The 26111-nt window shown below is 33.9% G+C and overlaps 2 pseudogenes; one reads left to right on the top strand and one right to left on the bottom strand.

The window, feature by feature from the left end:
* The first annotated feature begins 12817 nt into the window (after positions 1–12817).
* Positions 12818–14069, top strand: LOC143618607 (delta(7)-sterol-C5(6)-desaturase pseudogene; annotated as a pseudogene).
* A 557-nt stretch (positions 14070–14626) lies between these two features.
* Positions 14627–17953, bottom strand: LOC143618817 (uncharacterized; annotated as a pseudogene).
* Between the last annotated feature and the right edge of the window lie 8158 nt (positions 17954–26111).

The following is a 26111-nucleotide window of genomic DNA, read 5'->3' as shown; positions in this document are numbered from 1 at the left end:
TATATATTATTAGTATATATTTTTCTATTGTATTACTAGTATATATTTTTCTATCGTATTATTAGTGTTATTTTTTTATTTTGATAATAATTATCATTACCTTATCATATTAGGGTAGGTTAGAACAGAAACCATGATTTTTTTAGAAATGATAAGTAATATATTCTGTTGAGATTAATTTAGGGGGAAATCAAGTTTGAAATAAAGGAAAGTGATAACACATTTTCTCTCCACATGCAAAACACATGTCAAATACCCCCATCATTTTAAAACGTCTATAATTTTTTTTTACGACATTTTTATTGAAAAACAAATTCGCCATACTAACATGTGTTTTGTTATCTTTTATATGAGTACCATATTATTATATAAAAATTAAAAAAAATTAGTAGGTTTTTTTTACAAATTGTGTTTTACAATTGTATTTTTCTTTGTATTTTTTTTTACATTGTGTCATATAATTATGTTTTTTATTGTGTTTTTGTCATTGTGATTTTTCACATTGTTTTTTTCATAGTGTTTTCCATTGTGTTTTTTGGTGGCCGTTTTCCGGCGATCTTTTCTGGTGATTGTTTTTCGATGACTTTTCGGTGAATTTTTCGGTGATTTTTCCAGCAAAATTTCCGGGGATTGTTTTCCAAGGACTTTTCTGGTGAAATTTCTGGCGAAATTTCCAGAGATTTTCTTGCGAGGTGATGGCGGTGGGTGACGGTTGTGGTGGTGGTGGTTGTAAGAGATGAGTGAAGATGTAAGTGGGTATTTGAGATTAATACAAGTGAATTTTGAGATTAAAATAAATTAGTTTTAATATTAAAGTAGTAGACTAAAATACCATCATTCCTAGCCTTTATTAGGAAAATCACCTAACCCTTATTGGTAATGTTGTTATTTTATTTTATTATCTTTAGTTATTTTACTAACGTTAGTTAATTATGATATTATATTATCTTCTTGTTATTAATTTATATTGTTATTATTAATTTATATTGTACTAGCTTTTATCCCCCGTAGCACGGGGGTTGTTTTTTACATTTTTCGTTTCTAATATTTATATATTTTTTTGAATTTTAATTTTATTTATTGTTAGGAAGTTAATAATACACTTAAGATTTGAAGATGAGATGGTTTCACAAATAAATGAGATGTTATAATCCGTTTAAAACTTATATAGGTTTGGTGTGACACATGACCCGCTTATTTTTTACTATAAAATTGTTTCTTAATTATAAATAATATTTTGTTTAAAAAATCAGATATTAATCTTTAATGTATCTCTATTTTATAGGATTTTTATATCAAATATTTGGTAAGATTAATTTTTAATTTAATGAGATATTATAACCCGTTTAAGGGCTTTTTGTTTTAGTGAGACCCATACCTGTGAGTTCGGGTAAAATGCATGAGAAGCCTCTATTACAAATAAAGTAATTTGGTGTCTTGAGAGAATATAAGGAGCAACCAGAGAGCTTTTAAAGGTTTCGTTTGTATATATTTAAGATAACTACGTATTGTTAAATCCATCACTTGTGCCCTAGTGGTAGAAGGCTTGGGTTCTCAAGTGAAGACCTAAGTTTGACCCTTACTTGTGTCGCTTTGGTTGGATAATGATAAAGTTGGGCATTGTGCAAGGTTGTCAGTTCAAATCCCGAGCCCACCTGGGTTTTCGTCCCACAGTGTGTTACTTCAGAGAATTCTGCTCTTGTGGTGGCACAACGACTGTCAAGTGACAACTAGTGGTATGGTTTCCCAGAGGAACGTCCAAGACAAACTCTGAGCCAGCGTGGGCTCGGTTAAGACAACTTAGTCTAGCCAGAGTGGGGGGCAAAGAGGCTCTCTAAATTTGGAGAGCGTTATAGTTTAAATACAAGAAAGTTGTCGTTCTAAATATATATATATATATTGTTAAGTTATTACCGTTTTATCAGTACAACTATTCTTCTTCTTATTATTAAACTAGTGTTTCACCCGGTGTGTTGTACCGGATAGGTCGGTAAAACTCGGGTGCTGATAAACCCAAGCTCGTCGGTCCTAATCGTTGAGGCGGTAAGTCGAGGTGAATTCGGTTGGTTATAGTTAATTGCGTTATGATACTGGAACTAAAAATTAAAAATAAAAGAAAAACGTACGAAATTTGAGGTGGACCAATTGGGTGCTGTCGATTGGTAAAACTCAGGAGTTGGGAGGATTCGAGCATTGTCAGTCCTTGGTGTTGAGGCAGTGATTCTACACAAATTCGGCTGATTACCGTCACATTCGTTGCGATACCGGAACTAAAAACAAAAATTTTCTTCCTAGCTGCTTGGCCTGTAGTAGGTATCTGGTTCACTGTTTTAGGTATCAATACTATGGCTTTCAACCTAAATGGTTTCAATTTCAACCAATCAGTAGTTGATAGTCATGGCCGTGTAATTAACACTTGGGCTGATATCATTAACCGTGCTAACCTTGGTATGGAAGTTATGCATGAACGTAATGGTCATAATTTCCCTCTAGATTTAGCTGCTATTGAAGCTCCATCTACAAATGGATAAAACTTTGGTCTAATTGTATAGGAGCTTTTGAATTAAAAAAAAGGAGCAATAGCTTCCCTTTTGAAAAAACAAGAAGGCATTATTGCTCCTTTTTTTATTTAGTAATATTTGCCTTAAATTGGCATTTGGTAGGTTTTTGTTATGTTACCGGAACTAAAACAAAATGCTGCGAGTTTAAGTGAATTCCGCGGTTTTTTTCATGTTCTTTACGATACCGGAACTAAAACAAACAAAAAAAATTGGCAATTGCTTGATTTTCATTACAAACCACCACGTTCGTTGCGATACCAGAACAAAAACATAAAACAAAAAAAACAAAAAAAGGCAAATTGGAAATAAATAATCCCATCTTTTGTGTATTGGCCGATAATAATCCCACCTTTAAAAATCACTATCAACGGTCCAACCTTTTAACTATTTTTGTCTCAAAGATCCTCCACATAAGAATCCACATGTATTAAGTTAAGCCACGTCATCAAAATAACTAATGGAGTAAGTCTTCCGTTAGCTTAGGATTGTTGAAAGGAAATATGTTGAAAGTCGGGATTGACAGAAAATATATCTTAAGTTGGGCTTAACGCCGACCAATAGGTTAAAGTTGGGATTATTAAAATTCAATAAACCTTTATTTTTTAGTATTATATTGTTATTATTTTTTTATTATTAGTATTATATTCTTAATATTAATATATTTTGTAGCTTTAGATTTTGGCCATCTATTAAAGCAAATGGTACAAGTTTGTAATGCATGGTTTTTTCTAAGTTACAACTAACCCCTTAGGAACTCTCACTTGTATCCCATTATAATTACCTTTTGCACCCTTTAATTTTCTGTAATTATAATTATTTTTTATTTTGTCTTGGATTTTGCTACGCGTCCCACTCATAACTTTTATTTTTTTGTTTTAAATTTGTAAGATATGATGCTTTATAAAACTCCGAACATACCATTGTAGCGTATTTATTTTTATCTAAGCTTCAACATAAGTTTCATTCAAAAAGAAATTATATTTAATAATATTTAAGCTATCTAAGAATAAACATACAAATCGTTAAAAGCTTAAAGTAACATTTTTTTTTCTTAAGATAAAAAAGGTTTAGAGAGTATAGAGAGAGAAGAGAGTGTACAGATAGAGCGAGAAGTTGACGCTTAAAATGATATGGTAAAAGCTAAATTACGCGTTGCGTGTCCATCTGCTATTTTAAGATCATTAATTTCTATTTTATTTTAATACATCGAAAAAATATTACGTCTTTAATATTCGATTAGATTCACTTTTTTTTGTTGTGTTGAAGTGATAGTCGCTACAATATGTTTATATATCCACGTTTGATATTCTGGTTCATTGCCGAGTACCCTACTCAACGCACGTAAGGAACATTACTAGTTATTATACTAGATGAAGTTTTAATATGTTTATAATTATGTTAAAAATTCTACAGAAATATATCAAATTAAGAAAAACCACACTATAAAGATATGGACTAATAGCGCTGACTTTTGTTGCGCTATACCCATAAAAATTGCCACTAATACCAATAAAATAAGTGCAAACAAGACTAGTGTCACCGCTAATAACGGCGTTTCCTGTAGTGCCGTGTAGATAGATTCTACATGATTTATGACCAGTATGGGTTTGAATCCTTGAAAGTGCAAGTTTAGAACGTAATAACCATAGCGAAATCAATGCTAGCTAAGTCTTAAGTCCTAATATATGTCGTCAGGCTCTACCCCGCTCACATAGGTATGCCATGCTCTCTATTTCCAAGTCAAAATCAAGCGGTCCTTTAGTAAGTTATAAGTGAGCATATATATATATATATATATATAGGAGAAGTATAGATTGAAAATCCCCTTGAGTGAAGAAAACCCTATATAACATCATTTTTTTTGTTACATGTAATATATGTTGTTACATTTAATACAAAACATTAAAAACATAAAAAAAATGTTTTGCTATTTTTTTTTACATTTTTTTAGTAATTTTTATATATGTTTCAGGAGAGAGAAAATGTAAATAAACTTTTACATTTCTTATTAACTTTAATTCTGGATCACAAGATTTAATCTTTAATTAAAAGCATATGGTTGAGAATGTGTTTCTAGAGTTTTCACAACTCAAGTGGGTTTTTATTCTAACATAACCATATATATATATATATATATATATATATATATATATATATATATATATATATATATACCTAGGGGTGAGATCTAGTGAAAACTCCTCTTAAACAGAAAACTTAAAAACTCTTAAAAAACTATTTTTAACTTTTTTTGAAGTTTTTTTTTTCCATTATTCTTATATGTTGTCATTGGTTCAAAAAAAAAAAAAAAAAAAAAACCTTGTCGGTAACCTCGTCGGTATAGTGTGCATTGCATATATGTAAAAGTCTTTGTATTGCATAGAATACAACACTATTGCACATATTTGATACACACTATTATATATGCAATATAAGACTAATACGCATCGAATACACATTAGTACGTATGTGTAATACAACATTAACGCACATGTGCACCACATCGACTTTTATTTTATTATTATTTTTTTTCCATATAATTCAACACTACTATAGATATACAATACACAAATATTGAATATAAGCAATAAAACACTATTAAACTCAAAAATACATAGTAATACATATGTGTAATACAACGGTATCGCACAGTAATACGTATGTGCATCACAGCGGTTTTTTTTATTTATTTTTATTTTTTTTTCGAGTGAAATATAAGAAAATATAAGAATAATGGCTAAAGCAGAATTTTGAAAATATTTTTTTATTTTTAATTAAAAATAATTCTTTAGGAGTTTTTAAGTTTTCTCTCTAAATGTGAGTTTTCTCTTGATCATCTCCCTATATTCTAATAAAGTAAAATAAATGTGGAAACTTGTCATGCTTTGGTTAATTCTCACAATTTTTTCCCTCCAAAACTAATTGACCATAATATATGTAATAAATCAATAATTATTCACTTTCCTTTTACACTATATTTATATAATATCTATATATTTTTATAAATATAAATATTAACATATTATTTTACTACATATTTCAAAATACTTGTTGAATTTCAAAAATCAACAACAAATCATGTTTCTCAAATGAAAATTGTTTCGGGTTTTTTTTGTGAAACTTAAATTTGATATTATGGGTCAAAAGTTGGTAAATAGATTATTTGGTACAAATTAACTAAATTTAGGTCAAAATTTGTTATGGGTCAAAAATGAAAAATTTGAGTATTTTTAAAAGTTTGAGAATGCAAAATAGATTTATCGTCAAATTTCTTATGGGTTCAAAGTGTTGACTTTGAAATGTCAAAAGTATGAAAGTTAAAATTTTAAACATGATTCGGGTTTAAAATTTATTTTTAAGGGCATTTTTTAAAATAATCAAAAGGTTTGGGATTTGGCAAACTGACTATTTTTCCCTCAACTATTAAAATGTAAGAATAGATTGCTAACACTTTCGACATACCATCCCCATGCCTATTAATATTTCTAACTTTTATCAATTTCGAAATATTTATGTTAACATCAATTTTTCTTTCAATGGTGATCAGAACGTTGTATGGGAAGCATGTCATAGAAAACTATGCTCAAATGAAACAAAATATTCACAAAATTGGATGGGATAACATGTTATTTTTTATGTTGTCATTATGACAAAGTCGAGAAGCCATTTGAAACTTATCAAAATCTTTTTCATGGTGTAGCTCAGAAAAACATAGCTCTTGAATCATAACCAAAAGTCTTTCTATTATACATATATGGCACCGAGAATGAATTTTTCAATAGAAAGAAATATCATTGGGTACGTTTTTGCACGAGCATTTTTTTATTAAGTTCATTTAAAAAAATAATTTTGTGATATAAATAAAATCAATTTATGTACACATTGCATAGATACAAGCATAGATGTAATACATTTTTTTTCATATACGCTATGTAATTATTTGTTTTACTTATAATTTTATAATTTGAATTATCCTGTGTGTGACACGTGCTCTAAAACTAGTATGTATGTGTGTGTGTGTGTGTGTGTGTGTGTGTGTGTGTATATAGGGGAAGGTTCATGTGCATTTTAGTCTTAACATGAGAACGTAGGAAATAATACCAATTTATAAAAAAACGAGAACGTAAGAAACAATATCAACTACAATATCAATCTACATAAACAATTATTTATAATAACAAAGAAAAAAAACCTAAAAATTACAACAAAAGAATCAAAATCAAGAACAAAATAATAACAGAAAATATCAACAAATACTTATATCAACAAAATAAGAAATCTAATAATAACAAAATATAAATAAGCAAATACTTATAACGTCTCATAATCGAAAATTAGCAACTACGAACAAAAAATAACAGAAAACACTTATTAAAATAAACCTAATAGTAACAGCAAAATGGTTCTCACTGTTTTCATGTTAAGAATAAAATGTATTTGATCTTTTTTCTATATATATATCTTTCTTTTCATAGAAAATCTTGTGTATCATACATAATTCATGTCAGGATTTTCTTTTTCTGAAACTCTAAAATACTTAAGAACTTACATATTAACAAGTGACAAACTACAATCAAATAATATTAACACATAAAAAAGTTTTTTTTAAAATGATTAGTTAAGAGTTATTAAAGTTTTTAAATTTAGGAGTTCTGAAATGAAGATGATCATACACATGCACACGGTGTCAGCGTCAATCATTGCTATTAGTGATAGGTTGACTGTCGCTAATCTATGATGCACGGTAACGGCAGTCCAATTGAGTCCCCATCCCCGGGAGGGCGGGGGAACGGGTACGCCGGAAAAACGCCGCCGGGACGTTTCACGGCCGCTTCGGAAAATCAGGGACCGCGTAGGGGAGGTTTCAGAAGCGTATTCTTAAATATCTAGGGTTTTTTAATAACTTTTCAAATTCCAAAAATAGTTTTATAAATTAATTATAATACATAAGCATTAATATGACGATGACGGCAGGTTATTAGATAATAAACTGTTTGTTTAGTAATTCTCAAAATCACAAATCAGTAATCACGAGTTCACGATCAGTCCATAACTCCATATTCCATAGCTTCCCAATTCTCATTATCAATTCTCAAGCAATTCTTTGTTTATCAATATTCATCACTTATCAATTTATATTTATAAAATTATATTTTGGACTGTGTTTAATATATTTGTATTTTTTTATATTTTTTGCTGTACCCGTATCTTGGATTTTTGATTTTTGCCGTTTCCGTATCCGTAACATCCCCGTATCCTGTTCCCGTACCCGTTCCCATGCTACTTAGTCGGTAATTCATTGATATGTGCGAAGGTAAAATTTCGGATGAGATTATTGCACTTGTCACTGCGCCCAGGGACCACTACACACCAATGGCGTTGTCTGTCACTAGATGCCATATGATTTACAGTCACTGAAAGTTATCTGATTTGTAGTGTTAAATTATCAGCATTCTCATCAATGTCATAGAAAATATTAAATTAACACAAACTTACTGTTGGACTCGGTATGCTCAAGACACATATTATTATTGATGTGGCTAGTACGTCATGATCCAAGTCGGGTCATACCCAATAACAAGCTAGACAAACACTAATAATATTTGTTTATATATGATATGATCATAACAAATGAATATTAACACTTAAGTTATTTAGAAAGGGGTTTCTAAATACAATGTACTTGTGTAATAAATAAATCATATGGATGATTTATATTTTATGAGAGAACATTACATAGTGTTATTTAAGTTGGTTAAATAACAATATGTAAACCTTATTAACCTTGCATGTTTCTTAAGTTGTGTAACCTTTTTATTATATAGGTTAACATAACATTTTATAACAAAAGGTTTTATGTTATAAAAAGGTTTGTAAAAATTTTATACAAGAAAGGGAGGCTTGGCCGGCCCCCCTCCCCTTCTCTTTCTCTCTTCATTATTTTATTATTATCTTCTCATTAGTGGAGACATACAATGCTTCCCATTGGCTTCTTGGGTGGTGCCATTTGAAAGGCTTATTATGCACTCTTTCTCTCAATCTCTCATAACACACAACATACAACACAAGTACACTAGAGGAAAAATCCTCTGCACAAAGATGAAGCCTTTGAAATGTTCAAAGTCTTCCAAAATGAAGTATAAAATCAACTCGATAAAACCATCAAAGTACTTCGTTCGGGTAGAGGAGGTGAATACCTAAGTGATGCTTTCCGAGATCATCTTAGGAGTTGTGGGATCATCTCACAACTCACTCCACCCGGAACACACAACATAACAGTGTGTCCGAAAGGAGGAATCGAACTCTATTGGATATGGTTCGATCTATGATGGCTAGAAGCACATTGCCTCTATCATTTTGGGGTTTCGCTTTGCTCTTCGCGACCCGTATTCTAAATATGGCCCCAACCAAGAAAGTGGACAAAACACCTTATGAAATATGGAATGGAAGGGTTCCGTCATTGTCATATTTAAAGGTATGGGGTTGTGAGGCTTATGTCAAGAACAACACCCAAAACAAACTTGAAAATAGATCCACTAAGTGTATCTTTGTAGGATATCCCAAAGATTCCATGGGATATTATTTCTACAACCCAACCGAGCAAAAGGTATTTGTTGCTCGAAAGGCCGAGTTCATGGAAACTAAGTTCCTTATGGAAGGTACTAGTAGAGCGGTGGAACTCGAGGAGGATCGAGAACCATAAGCCGATACACGTTTGGTTGATACTAGCAATCAACAAGAGGTTGTTGAAAATGATCAAATGGTTGATCAAGACACATAAAACGTTCGCAAATCCGGTAGGATTAGTTATCCACCCGAAAGATATGGATTTTTCATGGATGGATGCTATGTGGTAGATTCGGATCAACCCACCACATACCGTGATGCAATGTCACAATCCGATTGTGACAAATGGCTTGAAGCCATGAACGTAAAGATGCAATCCATGCATGACAACCAAGTATGGGACTTGGTTGTACCACCTCTTAATTCCAAACCGGTTGGAAGTAAGTGGGTTTTCAAGAAGAAAACCGATATGCATGGAAACTTGGATACTTATAAAGCTAGACTTGTAGCAAAAGGTTTCACTCAAACTCAAGGGGTTGACTATGATGAAACTTTTTCTCCCGTAGCAATGCTAAAGTCTATTAGGATATTGTTTGCCATAGCCGCATATTATGACTATGAGATATGGCAAATGGATGTCAAAACCGCTTTCCTAAATGGGCATCTTGAGGAAGATGTCTATATGGTTCAGCCCAAAGGTTTTGTCGATCCACAACATCCTAATAAGGTATGCAAGTTAAAGAAATCAATATATGGATTGAAACAAGCATCTAGAAGTTGGAATCACTGATTTGATGAAGAAGTTAAGAAATTTGGGTTCATCAAGAATGGTGATGAAGCTTATGTGTATAAGAAAGCTAGTGGGAGCATCATTACCTTCTTAGTATTGTATGTTGATGACATACTACTATTTGGGAATGACATTCCAACCATGGAAGGTGTAAAAGCATGGCTTGGAAGTTGTTTTTCAATCAAGGATCTTGGTGAAGCCGCCTATATTTTGGGAATAAAGATCTATACGGATAGATCAAGGCGGTTGATAGGTTTAAACCAAAGTGCATACATTGACAAAATCTTGAAGAGGTTCAAGATGGAGAACTCTAAGAAAGGTTTGGTACTTATTCAAAGAGGAACGATATTGAGTAGGTCTCAATGTCCAAGCTCAAAGGATGAGCAAGAGAAAATGAATGGAATCCCATACGCATCGGCTATTGGATCCATCATGTATGCAATGGTATGCACTAGACCAGATGTGTCATGCACTTTAAGCATGACAAGTAGATTCCAACATAATTCGGGAAGTAGCCATTGGATGGCGGTTAAGAGTATATTGAAACACCTTAGAAGGAATAAGGACATGTTTCTAATATACGGGTGAGGAGGAACTCGTTGTAAAGTGTTACACGGATGCGAGTTTCCAAACCGATCGAGATGATTCTAGATCACAATCGGGATATGTTTTCGTTATGAATGGTGGGGCAGTCTCTTGGAAGAGCTCAAAACAAGATGTGGTAGCTTTGTCCACCACGGAATCGGAATACATCGCCGCCTCATTGGCAGCTCAAGAAGCTGCGTGGATTAGAAAATTCATTGCCGACCTAGGGGTAGTCCGTACCATTCAGGACCCTCTAGAGATCTTTTGTGACAACGAGGGTGCGATTGCGCAAATCAAGAAACCTCGTGCACATCAAAAGACGAGGCACATTGAGCGGAGGTTTAACTACATAAGGGATGAAGTTGAAAAGGGAAAGATATGTATTCCCAAAGTTCACACCAATCAAAACATTGCGGATCCACTCACGAAGCTCCTTGAAAGACCAAAGCATGAGGGTCATACTTGTGCCTTAGGACTTCGATATTCTAGTGATTGGATATGATCGAATTTTGTATTTGGATATCGGAACTATTGTTATTTTGACTCATTCATATGATTATGGTTTATGATTTTGACATTTTGAGTTATGTTCCATTTTAGCATGTTTAAATCCATGAATAAGTTACTTATTCTAAATGTCCGTAGTCGCTCATATTTGTGGGAACAAATATGAAGGTAAGACTATTATGAACTTGGATTGGTGGATATTCATGGGATATGAATATAGAGCAAGGGTTGCTGCCAAGGTTCATAGATATGTATGGGTTATAAATATTGGACTGACCCGCTCTCAAATGTTACTACATGGAATCCTTGTGATTGATCATAAGTAAATTTGAGTAAAGGAAAATATCATAGTATCCTCCGACCTGAGATACATATTGGGTCTTGATATTCACCGAATATTATGCTTTGACTTAGTTCTTCGCTGCTCTGAAACATGACAGTACATAAGGCTAAGATCAGGTCTGGTACAAGGTGATTGTGAGAGACGTATGTAGTTAATAGGGGATTTGTCCCTCTTATTCGTTGAGAGTGAGATGTCTAAGGCCTGAAAGTTAAATCAACAGAGAATGATCACTCTGTGTCTCTGGATTTGACATGATATCCGTGGCAAAAGGATAAATGATAGATGTACCTGAATCATTTCAAGTAAGGGACTTGAAGGGGATGATGTTATTGAATGGCACTTCGTCATGCGTATTAGGGGTAGTAAACCGTAGTTAGGCGGTATTTGCTACTTGCATCAATCTTCTATGTATCTTGTGCAAGTGGGAGATTGTTGGACTCGGTATGCCCAAGACACATATTATTATTGATGTGGCTAGTACGTCATGATCCAAGTCGGGTCATACCCAATAACAAGCTAGACAAACACCAATAATATTTGTTTATATATGATATGATCATAACAAATGAATATTAACACTTAAGTTATTTAGAAAGGGGTTTCTAAATACAATGTACTTGTGTAATAACTAAATCATATGGATGATTTATATTTTATGAGAGAACATTACATAGTGTTATTTAAGTTGGTTAAATAACAATATGTAAACCTTATTAACCTTGCATGTTTCTTAAGTTGTGTAACCTTTTTATTATAAAGGTTAACTAACATTTTATAACAAAAGGTTTATGTTATAAAAATGTTTGCAAAATTTTGTACAAGAAAGGGAGGCTTGGCCGGCCCCCCCTTCCCCTCTCTCTCTTCATTATTTTATTATTATCTTCTCCTTAGTGGAGACAAGCAATGTTTCCCATTGGCTCCTTGGGTGGTGCCATTTGAAAGGCTTATTATGCACTCTTTCTCTCAATCTCTCATAACACACAACATACAACACAAGTACAGTAGAGGAAAAATCCTCTGTACATTTCTTCCTCTCTTCTTTCTCTTGGACGGCCAAGAACAAGAACAAGGAGGAGTTGTCAAGTGTTACCAAATCCTAGCTACAAGTGGTGTTTGTTGGAAAGCTTGGGGTATGCTAGCTTGAGGAGCTTCATGTTCAAGTTCTTGCCTTCTTCATCATCATTTCCCTCCTCTTCCTTGGATTTGAAAGGTAGCTTTAACATGCATGTACTTATAGTGACATGCATGGTTTGATAGTATGTATTTCGTATTTGGATCCGGGCTTGGGTTTTGCTTGTGTAAAATTGGTTTTATACATATCAAATTAACAAGATTTAAAACAAATTTCCGCTGCGTTTTTCATAAACTTGGGATTTTATGACTTTAATAATCTTGTTAAAATCCAACATTTACGACCTCATCATTGTGCAAACTGAGATGATCAACTTAATAGTAATTTATTGAAATCTTGATTGGCTTGCAGATGCTATCCCTTCTAGGAAAGCAATGCTGCTACAGATATGTGTTGCAATGAAGGCTATGCCATGGTATTGTGCTCTTCCCACCGTCTCGGAGTACATGGTCGAAAACGGATGAACACGATGTTTTTCACGGATAAGTGATGTGGGATGGTTTGCGTACACTTATAACTTATGTTTGTACCTCGTACTTGTTGAATTCAGCATCTACTGGATGCACAGAGAGTTACACGACATTAAACCTTTGTACAAATACCTTCATGCAACTCATCATATCTACAACAAACAAAACACACTTTCACCTTTTGCCGTTATGTTTCTTTCTACAGAGTAGGGGTGTCGCTCGTGTCGCTTTGATTGGTTGATAGGTTTCGGGTTGGTGACCCATATATTTATTTATTCATGTTACATGTTTTTGTAATTTGTATCCTTTTAATCGATTTTTTGCTTTCATTATCTCTTGTATTCCAATTCACAAACTTGGTTTTATATAATTAGGTTGAGAGTAGAAGAAGTGAATGGAATGGATTAGAGAATTAGTTAATTATGATAAAGTTTTTGAAAATTAACAAGTGTTAAAATTTTTTTAAAACGTAAAATTAATTTCACTTTTGAAAACTAATAGTTACTATCATTTGAAGATATTAAAAAAATTAAAAAAAAAAGAAATTAAACAGCAAACTTTAAATTTGAACCTTTTTAAATAAACCTTTCAAAATCTAAATATGATTTTTTCTAAAATCCTCACATGTTAACCTTTTGCTTTAACCGATTTGTATTCGTGTCAAACAATTTTTTAAAACTTGTTATGCTTGAGTTGACTTGTTTTACAAAACAGTTGACCTAAACCTTGTTTATTTTTTCATGTGTGGTGTTTAGCTCGTGCCAAGTATTTTCGCCCATAGGTTTGAGACATGCATGATACTAAATCTTGTGTGTGATGATCTTGTGTCAGGTTTGGTATAGATGGGATACTGCAAGCAGTACCACACGTGATTGCACTATTTCTAATGCCGACTCATTTCACGACCCACATTGGGCTTTTGTTTATCGAAGCGATATGGACTGCAAACATTCATGATTGCGTTGATGGGAAGGTTTGGCCAGTGATGGGTGCGGGATACCACACGATTCATCACACAACTTATCGTCATAATTACGGTCATTATACGGTGTGGATGGACTGGATGTTTGGTACACTTCGTGATCCTGCAGCAGATGAAATAAAAAAGATGTGATTTTAATCTGTTTAATTGTTAGGTGTTGGTGTCTTGTTTTTTATTTTGTTGTGCTTGTGTAAATGATTTTAGTAATGTATCATTTGGCTTCGCATTCATTTGGCTTTCCTTTTTTCTTGCAGTGTTTGTGTGTAAACTCAAGCAAGTTCTAGAAAAAAAAAAAACTTGTGCAAATGTTACACTCATCAATATAACCACCTTGATAAAAACAGATGCGAGCCGAACCATTCGCCGACAACATACCTAGGTGTTATAGTGTCGATTTTACAGATCTCCTGCATATTTCAATTCGGCATGAAATGTACAGTTGGCATCCAGGTTGATAGCAGATGAGTTATGACAGCACACGCTAAACTGCTAAAACCCGTCAAAACCGAACAGCATAAGTTTTCTAACCAACTGACCAACTTGTTTCTCTTTGAATGTTTTGATCATTTTCAACGGCCTTGCAGTGGTCCGAACAGTAGTGTTCTAAATGAAGACGGAGAACCACACCAATTCATATTCCGATATAATGTTCATTTTACAACACGGAAAAAAAAACAAGATTACAAACACAAAAATCATAAAAAAACAAAAAATAAAAAAAAGGTGGACACATTGTAACTTATGTTCAATAACATATAAATAACTTTGAACATAGTAAAACAAGATATAAAACAAGACTCACTTCCATAACAGATTAACACCAAAAGGCTATTAGATGATACCTTGATCAACAAGTTACCTTCTTTATACTTCTATTACCATTATAACTTAACCCCACACAAAACTTGCTCCACAAGTAATCACCAGACCAACCCCTTTCGTCTTCTAAACATGTCAACACTCATTCGAGACTTCTCGGGTTTGTTCGTCTTCTTTGACTTTTCAAGTCTACTATCTAAACTATTTCTAGAAACTTCTGGAAGCTCAGCTCGCATCTCAAATGTGTCGGCAGTAACCGTGGGCCCACTTTCAGGCTCTTTCTTCTGATTCTCAACATCTAGTGGCGGGTTTTTTGACCTGTTTGTGGGCTGGGTCCCTTTTGATTTTCCGAGTGCCAAAACGAACTTTTTTAAGTGTCGTATGAACTCAGGATAGAACTTGAGGTTGCAATGGCCTCCACCCGTAAGCCACAATGGTTCATACCTGTTCTTGCAAAGCTCCCATAGTTGTTTTCCGATCCACAACTTCATCCGATGTACCCTGTTTACAGACGCGAGCCTGCTTTGTTAAATATGCATGTGACTAGGGGTGTAAACAAGCCAAGTTGCTCGTAAGGTACTTGAGATGCTCGCTAAAAGCTCATTCGAGCGGAGCTGAAATGAACTCGAGCCTAAAAATAAGCTATTTAATAAACGAGCCTCAGCTTCACGTATAGAGATCGAGCTGGCTCGCAAGCCAGCCTGAATGAGCCAATTATGTAAATGATTATTATATATAAAATTATGATAAAATATATGAATAATATACGTCCTATATATGAATGGCATAATTAGCATATGTATAAAAATGATTATAAATGTGTACAAATAAATTAATAAATAACAAACGAGTTGAGTTGGAGTTCGAAAACCTACTCACGGGCCAATCTCGGGCTTTAGAAACAAAGCTCGAAACAAGCCAAGCTTGAAGCTGGCTCACGAACCTAAACGAGCCTATTATTCATACAATTTTATTTAAAATATACATTTTTATAATTACCAATAACATTAAACATTAAGATAAAATAAACATATCAAAATTATATATATTATGTTATATATAAAAACTGTAATTAAAATACATACAAAAAATGAGTATAAATGAGTGAATAAACTAATAGATAATAAACAAGCCGAGCCCAAGCTTGAAAACCTACTTACGAGCCGATCTCAAGCTCTCGTAGCTTAGGATTAGCTCGTTTAGACCCGTAACGTCCAAGAACCGTTGTTCATTTTGCATTATTAGAAAACCATAGTCAATGATCTTACGTGTATGACAAGAACAGGGCAGTTCACCAAACCGATCTTCTCGATGTTCTGAAACCAGAAATCACACAAAAAAGCATTAATTTTTTTTATTCACAACATATAAGGAACTAAAAACAAAATCTTTATATTTTGTTTATAACCTTATATATATCGAACCAATATGTTCTTTTAACAGGATACAGCACCCTGAGGCCCGAGAGAATTGGACTATGTAACACCACACCTTTTAAGTCGGGTATGCGCGATGCAAGGTCAATGGTGGGCCCGCTACCGACAGATTGGCCGTATAAAATTAATTGGTCATCTTTGACGTTGTATTTCTCCTTAAGGCATTTATAAACCGCATCAACGTCCGCATATGTGTTACACTCGGACGGCTGTTATGAACAAAATTAAAGATGATTGTCGTATTGATGTATTAGGAATTAGGATTTTTTTTAAAACTAAATTGTGATTATAAAACATGTTTTAAATGGTATGCATTGTGTTTGTATTACCTTTCCGGTAGATTGACCATAGCCAGAGTAGTCATATCTGCATTTAGAAGGAAGAAATTAGCGATTTGGATAACTCAAATTATACTAGGCTTGTTGATTTTACTCGTACCCGATTACCCGACCCGATTCATATTTACCCGACTAACCCCGGCCCAACACGATATTGAATACCCAAAAACTGATGAAACCGATTGTTATTACGGTCGGATATCGGTTAGACCTTTAAACATCATAAAACCATCCTGAACTACAAGAAACTCCATAACCCGACCTGAACTACAAGAAGCCTGGATAATAAACCCGATCACCACCCTTAAATTATACAATGTGGGTAAATATGGGTCACTCCTATGACCTGGCTAACTTGGAACTGGTCAAAATGGGTCAATTCTAGATAATTTAGAACATGCCAAATGAATCAAAACCGGTCAAAGTTGGTCACTCCTACAATCTAGCTAACTTAGAACAACTCCAAATGGGTCAAAACGAGTCACTCCTACAAAACAAGTTAAACTTAGAACATGTCAAAATTGGTCAATCGTACAATCTAGCTAGCTTAGAACGGCTCGAAATGGGTCAAAATGGGTCCACTCTGATAAAACTATAAAACTCAGAACGGATCAAAAATGAGTCACTCCTACAAGACAAGCGAACTCAGAACGGGTCAAAATGGGTCAATCCTGGGGATAAGTCGGTTTAATAATCATTTTCCTAAAACAATTCGTTACATGTTTCACCAAATCTAATTATTTTGACCCAAAGATCATATAATCCAAATGAATGATCACATATAACAATTCCGCGACTCCAAATCGTGACATCATTTTTAAACGCTCATCCAAACATCAAGAGCATCCCAAAAACTCAAAAGTTACAAGAATATCATAACACTCGTTAGAAACCTCTAGATGGTTCTACAGAAAAGTCTTAAAACACAAATAGAAACCCGAAAGGCATAGCATTAACATCATATTTAAGCATAAGATAGGCTTCAAATCGGTCAAAATGCGGCATATGAACACTAACCCTAACTAACTTTAAACAGGCCATAACGGGTAACTCTAACAAAACTAGCTACTGCTTCTGGTTCATATCTCTCACTCATTTGTTGGTAAGTTATTTGAATCCGAAGCCTAGACACATACCCAACAAGATTAACCCGAAGACGAAGGCTCAATTCCACAAAAAGCTCGAACATCTGACCCAAATCCGCCGCATTCCCATGCGAATACAAAAGGGGTAGCATTAGCTTTACTGTGTTTGATGTAAACCGTCGTTCCCCTTCTTCGTCCGAAGCTTCAACACATCCACGCCGTGGAACCTCCGGGATGACCAGCCCACCGCCGCCCTCAGCTTCCACCGTGTACGACGGCGGCGTTGGCGGGAAGAAGGCGAACTTGGCGGCGATTGATGACGTCACTCCACCCATTGAGTTTGACTTGGATTCAAGGGTTTGGTTTGGTTTGGTTGGGTTGGAGGGAGGGGTTTCACGGCTGAGTAAAGATACTTTGTAAGTGACCGACCCGTTGATGATGGATGATCCGGTTCTTTACTTGCTTCTCACCTATTATAGGGTTTAAATTCAGAAAGTGATATGCTAATTATTATTTATAATATCCGACCTTTTAAAAATAAAAATAGATATTATTTATAATTAACAAATAATTTATACTAAAATAAATAAGTGGGTTATTAGATAGCTTTTAAACTAGGTTATAAAATCTCATTTATTTGTGAAAATATTTCATCATCAAAACTTAAGTATATTATTAGCTTTCTTACAATAAATAAAATTAAAATTCCAAAAAAAATATAAATATTAGAAACGAATAATGTAAAGCAACCTCGTAATACGAGGGATAAAAGTTAGTTTACATATATAAAAATTACATATAAAACATATTAGGAGGACAAAATGGTAATTGATTATTTCCGGCAAGACGCCGCTATATTACGACAAAAAATGAGAACGCTACAGTTCATCTCCGGCTATGTTTTATGACCTACGGCGGCGTTCGATTGATCTTCAAGCGACCTTAACCTTCGATTGCAATCAATCCAATTAAAGCCTACGATAAATTCACCCTACCGATCAATTTCCCATCGCCATAGGTTACAACCATACATATTGGGTTATACATACGCTTCCCTTTTATCAACTGTCTCAATCCAATTGAATTCTTTGCAATCATCTTTAATCTACGGTAGGCGATTCATTGGTACAATATGTGGAGACCTCGTATAACCTATTTAAGCTATCTTCCTCTAAATTTCTTGAAAACGAATCAACAGAGGTGAACAATTTATGCATGGTTCCTACTTAGGGTTGATTTTGATTTTGCCATTAACTTTCCTTTAAAAATTTTTTGATTTGGAATTGAATTCTTTGTTCGCTTTAGGATTATGCTTCATTCTCGGTTCGTAATCAGTTACTAATTCCACATTGAGAGAGACTATGGAAGTTCTCGTTTTCATCAATTAAAGACCCTATTACCATCAGACTTCAAGCCCTCCCCAGCTCACAATTTCTTTAAAACCCCTGTCTTGGTATGTTTATCGTTCAGTTTCTCTAGTTGAAGCAACTCTGGTATGTTAAACTATGCGATTAATCTAGGTATTTGTACAAATTATGTCGATTATTTGAAGTTAGCATTCGAAATCGTTTCTCCATGTGTATCTAAATTTACAATGATTCTCTTGTGTGTTAATGCAGTTTGAATATTTAATTGGTTCGTCATTATCTAACCCTAATTCACATGTTTACTTTCTGACTTTCAAATTTTCTATCAAAAATTTTGCGAAGCAATCTCCATGTTTTATGCTTTATGCTTCTGAAGGTGTTGCGGATACAGGTGAACGGCTAGCACTTTTTTAATGTGATGCTCAGACAAATGCGAGAGGACATGTAGGCAGTATCAATATCTTGATATTATTCTACAATATATTTATATTACTATTGATCCTAACTATGGTTTCTTTTATTATATCTATCAAATATCAATTTGTGATCACAGACGCACATAACAATAAACTGGAACTGTAGTTTTTAAATTATAAAGCTTTATGATGTAGCCTAAAATATATGCATTATTACATAAATATTCCCTATACTTTTAAGTATTTTTGTGCCAAGTTTTTATTGAATATTATTATTATTGGTTGATATTTGAATTTTATTGGTTTCAAAAGCCAACGAGCTAAACTATACATGTAGTGAAATAAATTTTTAAGTGTAAACTAATTATTATGATTGAATGAGAAATTGGTTTATTATGATTGAATGAGAAATTGGTTTAATAATACATAAACTTTAATTATGTGCACTCAATGTTTATTAATAAGCTATCTATAATTAATTATTAAATCAAATAAGTGACTTTAGCAAAAATCACGAGAGCTAAAATAAAAAGATACTGGGCTTCACACTAAAACATATTCTATGTGATTTTATAGGAAATAAAATGGCAGGCCCAAAACAAATATAACTTGGAACAGAAGACATGCACAATATAAAAAGATTGATTGGAAGAAGCCGTGAGGGGGCGGTGGATTTTTTTCAGAAAAGCAGCCATCGACAAAAAATATTATTGGAGAGAATGAGAGGCAATCCAACCAACTGGTAAGTTTACACGCCCCTTAGATTTCTTTTTAGGTGACACCCGGAGAATGATCAGGGATCCACTAGGTTTTCTAAGGGTGTCGTATTTTAAGATCTCGGTTCCATCATAGTTTCCACGGCTGAGAGAAATCCAAGAGTTACCAGTAGGATTCTAAACCTAGGTAGCACTTCTCCTGTCTTTGAGTTCGTCTAAGTTATAGAGTTGAAGTTTGTCACCGTCAGTGTCATTGTCCGTTTTAGTTTAAGTATTTTTTAGTTTATAGTTTATAAATAAAAAAAACACAAAAATCAATCAAATATATTTTTTCAAGTTTTTAGTCAGAGTCTAGTTTAAGTGTCGCTAGTGTCCTTTGGGTTTGATATCCGGACTTCATTAGGCTTTACTGCAGTCGATAGGTACACTTGCCTATTTAGTGGTCTAGCATTAGGAGAGTCTAGGTTTATAAATTTAAAACTAAAGTATCTAGGTTAGGTTAATTTTTTATAGACCGCTTTCAGCACATCAAGTTTTTGGCGTCGTTGCCAGGGACACTTAGGCGATAGCGAAACTAGCTTTGATTGACATACTTAATTGGTTACTTGGTCTTATTTATGTATCTAATTGTTAGTGTTTAGTTGGTCTTAGTTTGTCTTTTTAGTGTCTCTAATAATTTTTTTTATTATTATTTATATTATTTTTTTATTGGGTCTTGAGTTGTGGTGTATCTTGTGAGTCCATGTCTTTGTGTATTTTGTGTTAGTCTAGTGAGTCTATTATTTGTGTCTAATTTTCTGCGTCTAGTAAGTCATAGAGAGTTTTTTTTAGCGTGTCGAGTAATTTTTTTAAATATTATTATTTATATATTTATCTGGTGCTCGTGATCCGTTTTGTATGAGTGTCCATTGCAGTGATTTTTATGGAGCATTACTACAGGAACCGCCAGCGTGGATACAATTATAGTCATCGGGATCATTTTAGGGAAGTTTTGTGTGAGATATGTGGTGGACCCCATTGGTCATATGATTGTTATTATTCACAAGGGGGTCACACATACGAGTATGATGATCATCGACCTTACTCGCAACCGTATGAACCTCAATGTCAATCACCATCTATATGCGAGCTTGCCAGATTCACAGATGAGTTGTTGCAAAAATGTTTAAATAGTTGTGATTTTTGGGATCCAGAGCAAAGTAGAATTAGAACTGAGCAACATATAATGGAATTTGATGAAGCAGCTAGAAAAATGAATGAGAATTTCAGGGTATTGAGCGACTGGTTGGCAAAGATCGAGAGGAGCGTTTAACTAGCAGTACAGAACAAATTGTTTGCGAGCCGGAACACACCCCGGAGCCAGAGACCATAATGGACGATGAAGTCCCCCCTCCGGTTCAGCAGAGCGTTGGCCATGTTGGCTTAGATTATTGGTATTCCACGCTTTGGTACTGTGGATCCGAACCCATTGATGATGATTTTTGGGGTGATGAGGAGATAGAGGTAATAGAGTTACTTAATAGCACTGTGGTTGAAATTGAAGAAGGTGATGAGGTGATGAAAACGCCACGGAGGAGGAGCACATTCCTTCATGGGAGCTGGAATTTGGTGATGAGTTATTAGATTTGCCCGCTCCGTGTTATGAAGAAGAAGAGTTTGACCTACTTGGTGATTTAAAGCGTCTTGAAGATTTACTGTATAACGAGCCATGTGTGGAAATCGAGAGGGAGCCTTGTGAGGAGAGCCATGACGATGTAAGTGACTCGGTTACTACGACATTATACATCGATTTTGATAAACCAAAACATTAGCCGTACTCAATCTCCATTCGGGGCATGTTGAGGTTTGAAAAATTGGCTAGAAGAGAAAGGGTACCGAGGCTCAAGGAATTCGTCATACCCGCCTACATTCATCGAATCACTATTTAGGGTTGACCATGTCTTGAGCTACATGCATATCATACATTTCGGTCCTGGGAAATTTAAGAGTTGGTGGGCTGAGTTTAATTTGTATGTTTGGGCCCATGAGAGCTCTGTAGTTGGTTTCTTCCCGACCAATTGTAAGAGGAAAGTGTTGAGGAGAATTGATGGGAAGAGAATAAAGGAGAAGCCTCCTGATTGAAGTTAAGGAGTAAGTCCGTCTGAGACTCTTCTGTAAACTTAGCACTTCCCAGGAGGCAACCCGGTAATATCCTTTCTTTTTATTTTATTTTCATTTTTTTTATTTCGTTGTTTGTCGAGTGTTTCTTCTCTTGCTTGTAGTTTGTTCCAGGGTTGGTTGAGGACGGTTGCTGAGCTATGGTTTTAAGCAAGTGTGGGGATGCCACTTGTTTCAGAATTGCCGCTTTCGTTCGTGGGAGAGTATGTTATTTGGAAATAGTTTGCTGATTGCGTTCGAATTGGAGGGCACGGAACATGACTCATGGCACACGATCACTGAAATATTTACCAGGGAAGTCTGTTCCATTTTCTTTATTTTTTATTTAATTTTATTTATGCTTTATTTTTGTCTTTTTCTTGTCTCACATTGAGGACAATGTGAAATTTAAGTGTGGGGATGGGAAACTGACGTTTTTAGGTAGTAAAAGAAAGTTAATATAAATAAAAAAAAATTAAAAATTAAAAAAAATTAAAAAAAAACATAAAAAAGTATATATTTATATAAAATAAAAAAATAATAAAAGAAAAAAAAAGAAAAAAAACAAAAAAAAAGCAAAAAACAAAAAAATGTCCATTGAATTAAAAGTTTTGCAACAAAATGGAAAATGATAGAAAAATTGGGGATTGGTTTTTTAAAACTACTAATATATATGAGATAAAAAAATAGAAAGCGCACTTAATTTGGGATGTGTCGGTAGGCCCAACTAGCTTTGAAAAGTTTTCCCTGATTATTATTAATATACCTAATAGTCATAAACCTTGAGGTGGTGAGAATTACATGCACTTAAAAAATTAGCACACCACTCTGTTTTATGAAAGTAAATAACGAGTAGCGCCCCGCCATGTCCATCATTTATACGAGTTTAGAAAAATAGTTATATATTTAGGTAAAAGATACCTAAGAGCATGAAGTTTTGTTGCACGAACATCAAAGATGTGCAAATACTTTGAAAGTAAAGTGAATGAGAAAGTTATGCAAAATGCCAAAGAAGCATTCACTAAAAAAAAATAAATAAAAAAAAATCAAGTAATAGAAAAAAGAGGCCAAAAGGCACATACTAGACGGGGCTGAGAGCTTACGTGTTACCAAGGAGATGGTGACTATGAGGATACACTATTAGGGCTCAAGGTTTTAATTGTCTTGATTATGCTTGAGATGAGGGTAAGCAGATCTGTACCTCCTTAGGTGTGAGACCCATAGATTTATTGATATCATTTGAACTTAATCAATGAATATGATGAGGGCTTGATAGGTTGGTGAATGGGTTTAAGTGGATAACAATATTGGCAATCACGACTTTTGCGTTTATCTATGCTTAAAAGATAACCTAATTGTTTTGAAAGCCAGCTTTCCGATTCTGATTTCCATTGCAAATATGTTTTTTAGGGATAAAAAAGGTTTAAGTGTGAGGATATTTGATATAGCCTAAAATATATGCATTATTATATAAATATTTCCTGTACTTTTAAGTATTTTTGAGCCAAGTTTTTATTGAATATTATTATTATTGGTTCATATTTGAATTTTACTGGTTTCAAGAGCCAACGAGTTAAACTATACATGTCTTAAATTAAAGTGAAATAATTTTTTAAATGTAAACTAATTATTATGATTGAATGAGAAATTGGTTTAATAATACGTAAACTTTAATTATGTGTACTCAATGTTTATTAATAAGCTATCTATAATTAATTATTAAATCAAATAAGTGACTTTAGCAAGAAATCACGAGAGCTAAAATAAAAAGATACTGGGCTTCACACTAAAACATATTCTATGTGATTTTATAGGAAATAAAATGGCAGGCCTAAAACAAATATAACTTGGAACAGAAGACATGCACAATATAAAAGTATTGATTGGAAGCAGCCGTGAGGGGGGCGGTGGATTTTTTTTAGAAAGGAAGCCATCGACAAAAATTATTGTTGGAGAAATTGTTGAGACTAAGTGGCAATCCAACCAACTGGTAAGTTTACACACCCCTTAGGTTTTCTTTTAGATGACACCCGGAGAATGATCAGGGATCCACTAGGTTATCTAAGGATGTCGTATTTTAAGATCCCGGTTCCATCATTGTTTCAATGTCCGAGAGAAATCCAAGAGTTACAAGTAGGATTCTAAACCTAGGTAGCGCTTCTCCTGTCTTTGAGTTCGTCTAGGTTATAGAGTTGAAGTTTGTCATTGTCAATGTCCGTTTTAGTTTAAGTATTTTTTAGTTTATAGTTTATAAATAAAAAAAACACAAAAATCAATCAAATATATATTTTTTAAGTTTTTAGTTAGAGTCTAGTTTAGGTGTCGCTAGTGTCCTTTGGGTTCGATATCCGGACTTCATTAGGCTTTACTTCAGTCGATAGGTACACTTGACTGTCTAGTGATCTAGCATTAGGAGAGTCTAGGTTTATAAATTTAAAACTAGAGTGTCTAGGCTAGGTAAATATTTTATAGACCGCTTTCAGCATATCACTTTAGTTGTGAGCTTCATGAGAAACTTCATATCATATGACAAGGGTAGTGTAAATTTTTTTATTTTTTTTATTTTTAAGAGTTTTACAACATCTTAAATGCATATAGACAACTTCTACTGCAAGGGTATAGAGGTGAAAACTAGAAGAATAAAATATGACCCTGTGTAACTAATTAATTAGCAAACCTAGCCAACACTTCTCATTATGTTGGAGAAGTTATACGAATTAAACCAGTTCAATTGATTTCAGAAGTAATGCGCCAATATGCAACAATGTTTACAACGACTAAAAGGGTGTGAATGATAACTTATTGCAACCATTCAATGCTACGCCAACACCACACACCACCGTATAAACGCCGGAGGTTTGTAACCGCAGCTGTAGGCAATGCAACCTCACCTCCGTGTTATCAGATTTAAGTTAACCTCTTTTGGTACAAATTGTAGCTTGCATTGTCAGTATTTTTATAACTGCTTCTATTTAGATTATAGTTCAGTGGATTTTAAGTTTTTGGGACTGTTTGAGATTTCATTTTTTACCTTGCCTTTTATGTCATACATATCCTAAACAATTTTTGTTTTCAGTTGGTCTTAATGGCAGCAAGAATAGGTGTAGAACAATGTTATTATTGATGCTGTCACACCCCAACCTAAGGCGGAAATGCCGGGGCGTAAGCCGATTGCTCACAGCTCGAAGATACTATCATAAATAAAAATGTGACTATCTATTAAATTAATTATTTCATTTAAAGCGCACATACATTCATAACACAAACAAATAATTTAAAACAAGTAATCCAATCAAGATTTAAAAAAGATAGTTTTTATTAAGTTCCTTATGGTATTTTCTGGATGTCTTTCTCGTCAAGCTTCAAGTCACATGATAACCTGCATATGCGTAAAAAATAGAATAACAGTTTGTCAACAACACATATTGAGTGAGATGATCACCAATTTCATAAATAATAATAGTGTATATATATAATATGTGGTAAATGTTAAATGCGCAAACAGACATATGTGAGTAATAATCAATCAAACTATAAACAAGCCATCGACATGATAGTGTGTCATTTAACCGTTGCCTTGCGAAATGGGCATTGGCTACAATGACTGGCTGAGTTGTCGGTTTACCATTGCCTAGCGAATCGGGCACAGGTTACTAAGACAGCGTATGATCATACTAACATGCTAGACTTCAAATGGACCTCTCCGAGACTTGATAGAATGTAAACACATAAGCAAATAGCATTTAATTGATACACACACAATAATTATGTTTGGAGTTTGTGTATATATATATGATAGAAAATATGAATAGGTACGCATACATCCCCAAAACGTTTTAAAAACAGTAAAATAAAGGGGAA

Source organism: Bidens hawaiensis, unplaced genomic scaffold, assembly GCF_021521415.1.
Source record: "Bidens hawaiensis isolate Kalapana, Puna unplaced genomic scaffold, B.hawaiensis_p1.1 tig00000284_1, whole genome shotgun sequence".
Classification (NCBI taxonomy): domain Eukaryota; kingdom Viridiplantae; phylum Streptophyta; class Magnoliopsida; order Asterales; family Asteraceae; genus Bidens; species Bidens hawaiensis.
The sequence above is the reverse complement of the archived record's forward strand: the minus strand, read 5'-3'. Positions and strand labels throughout refer to the sequence as shown.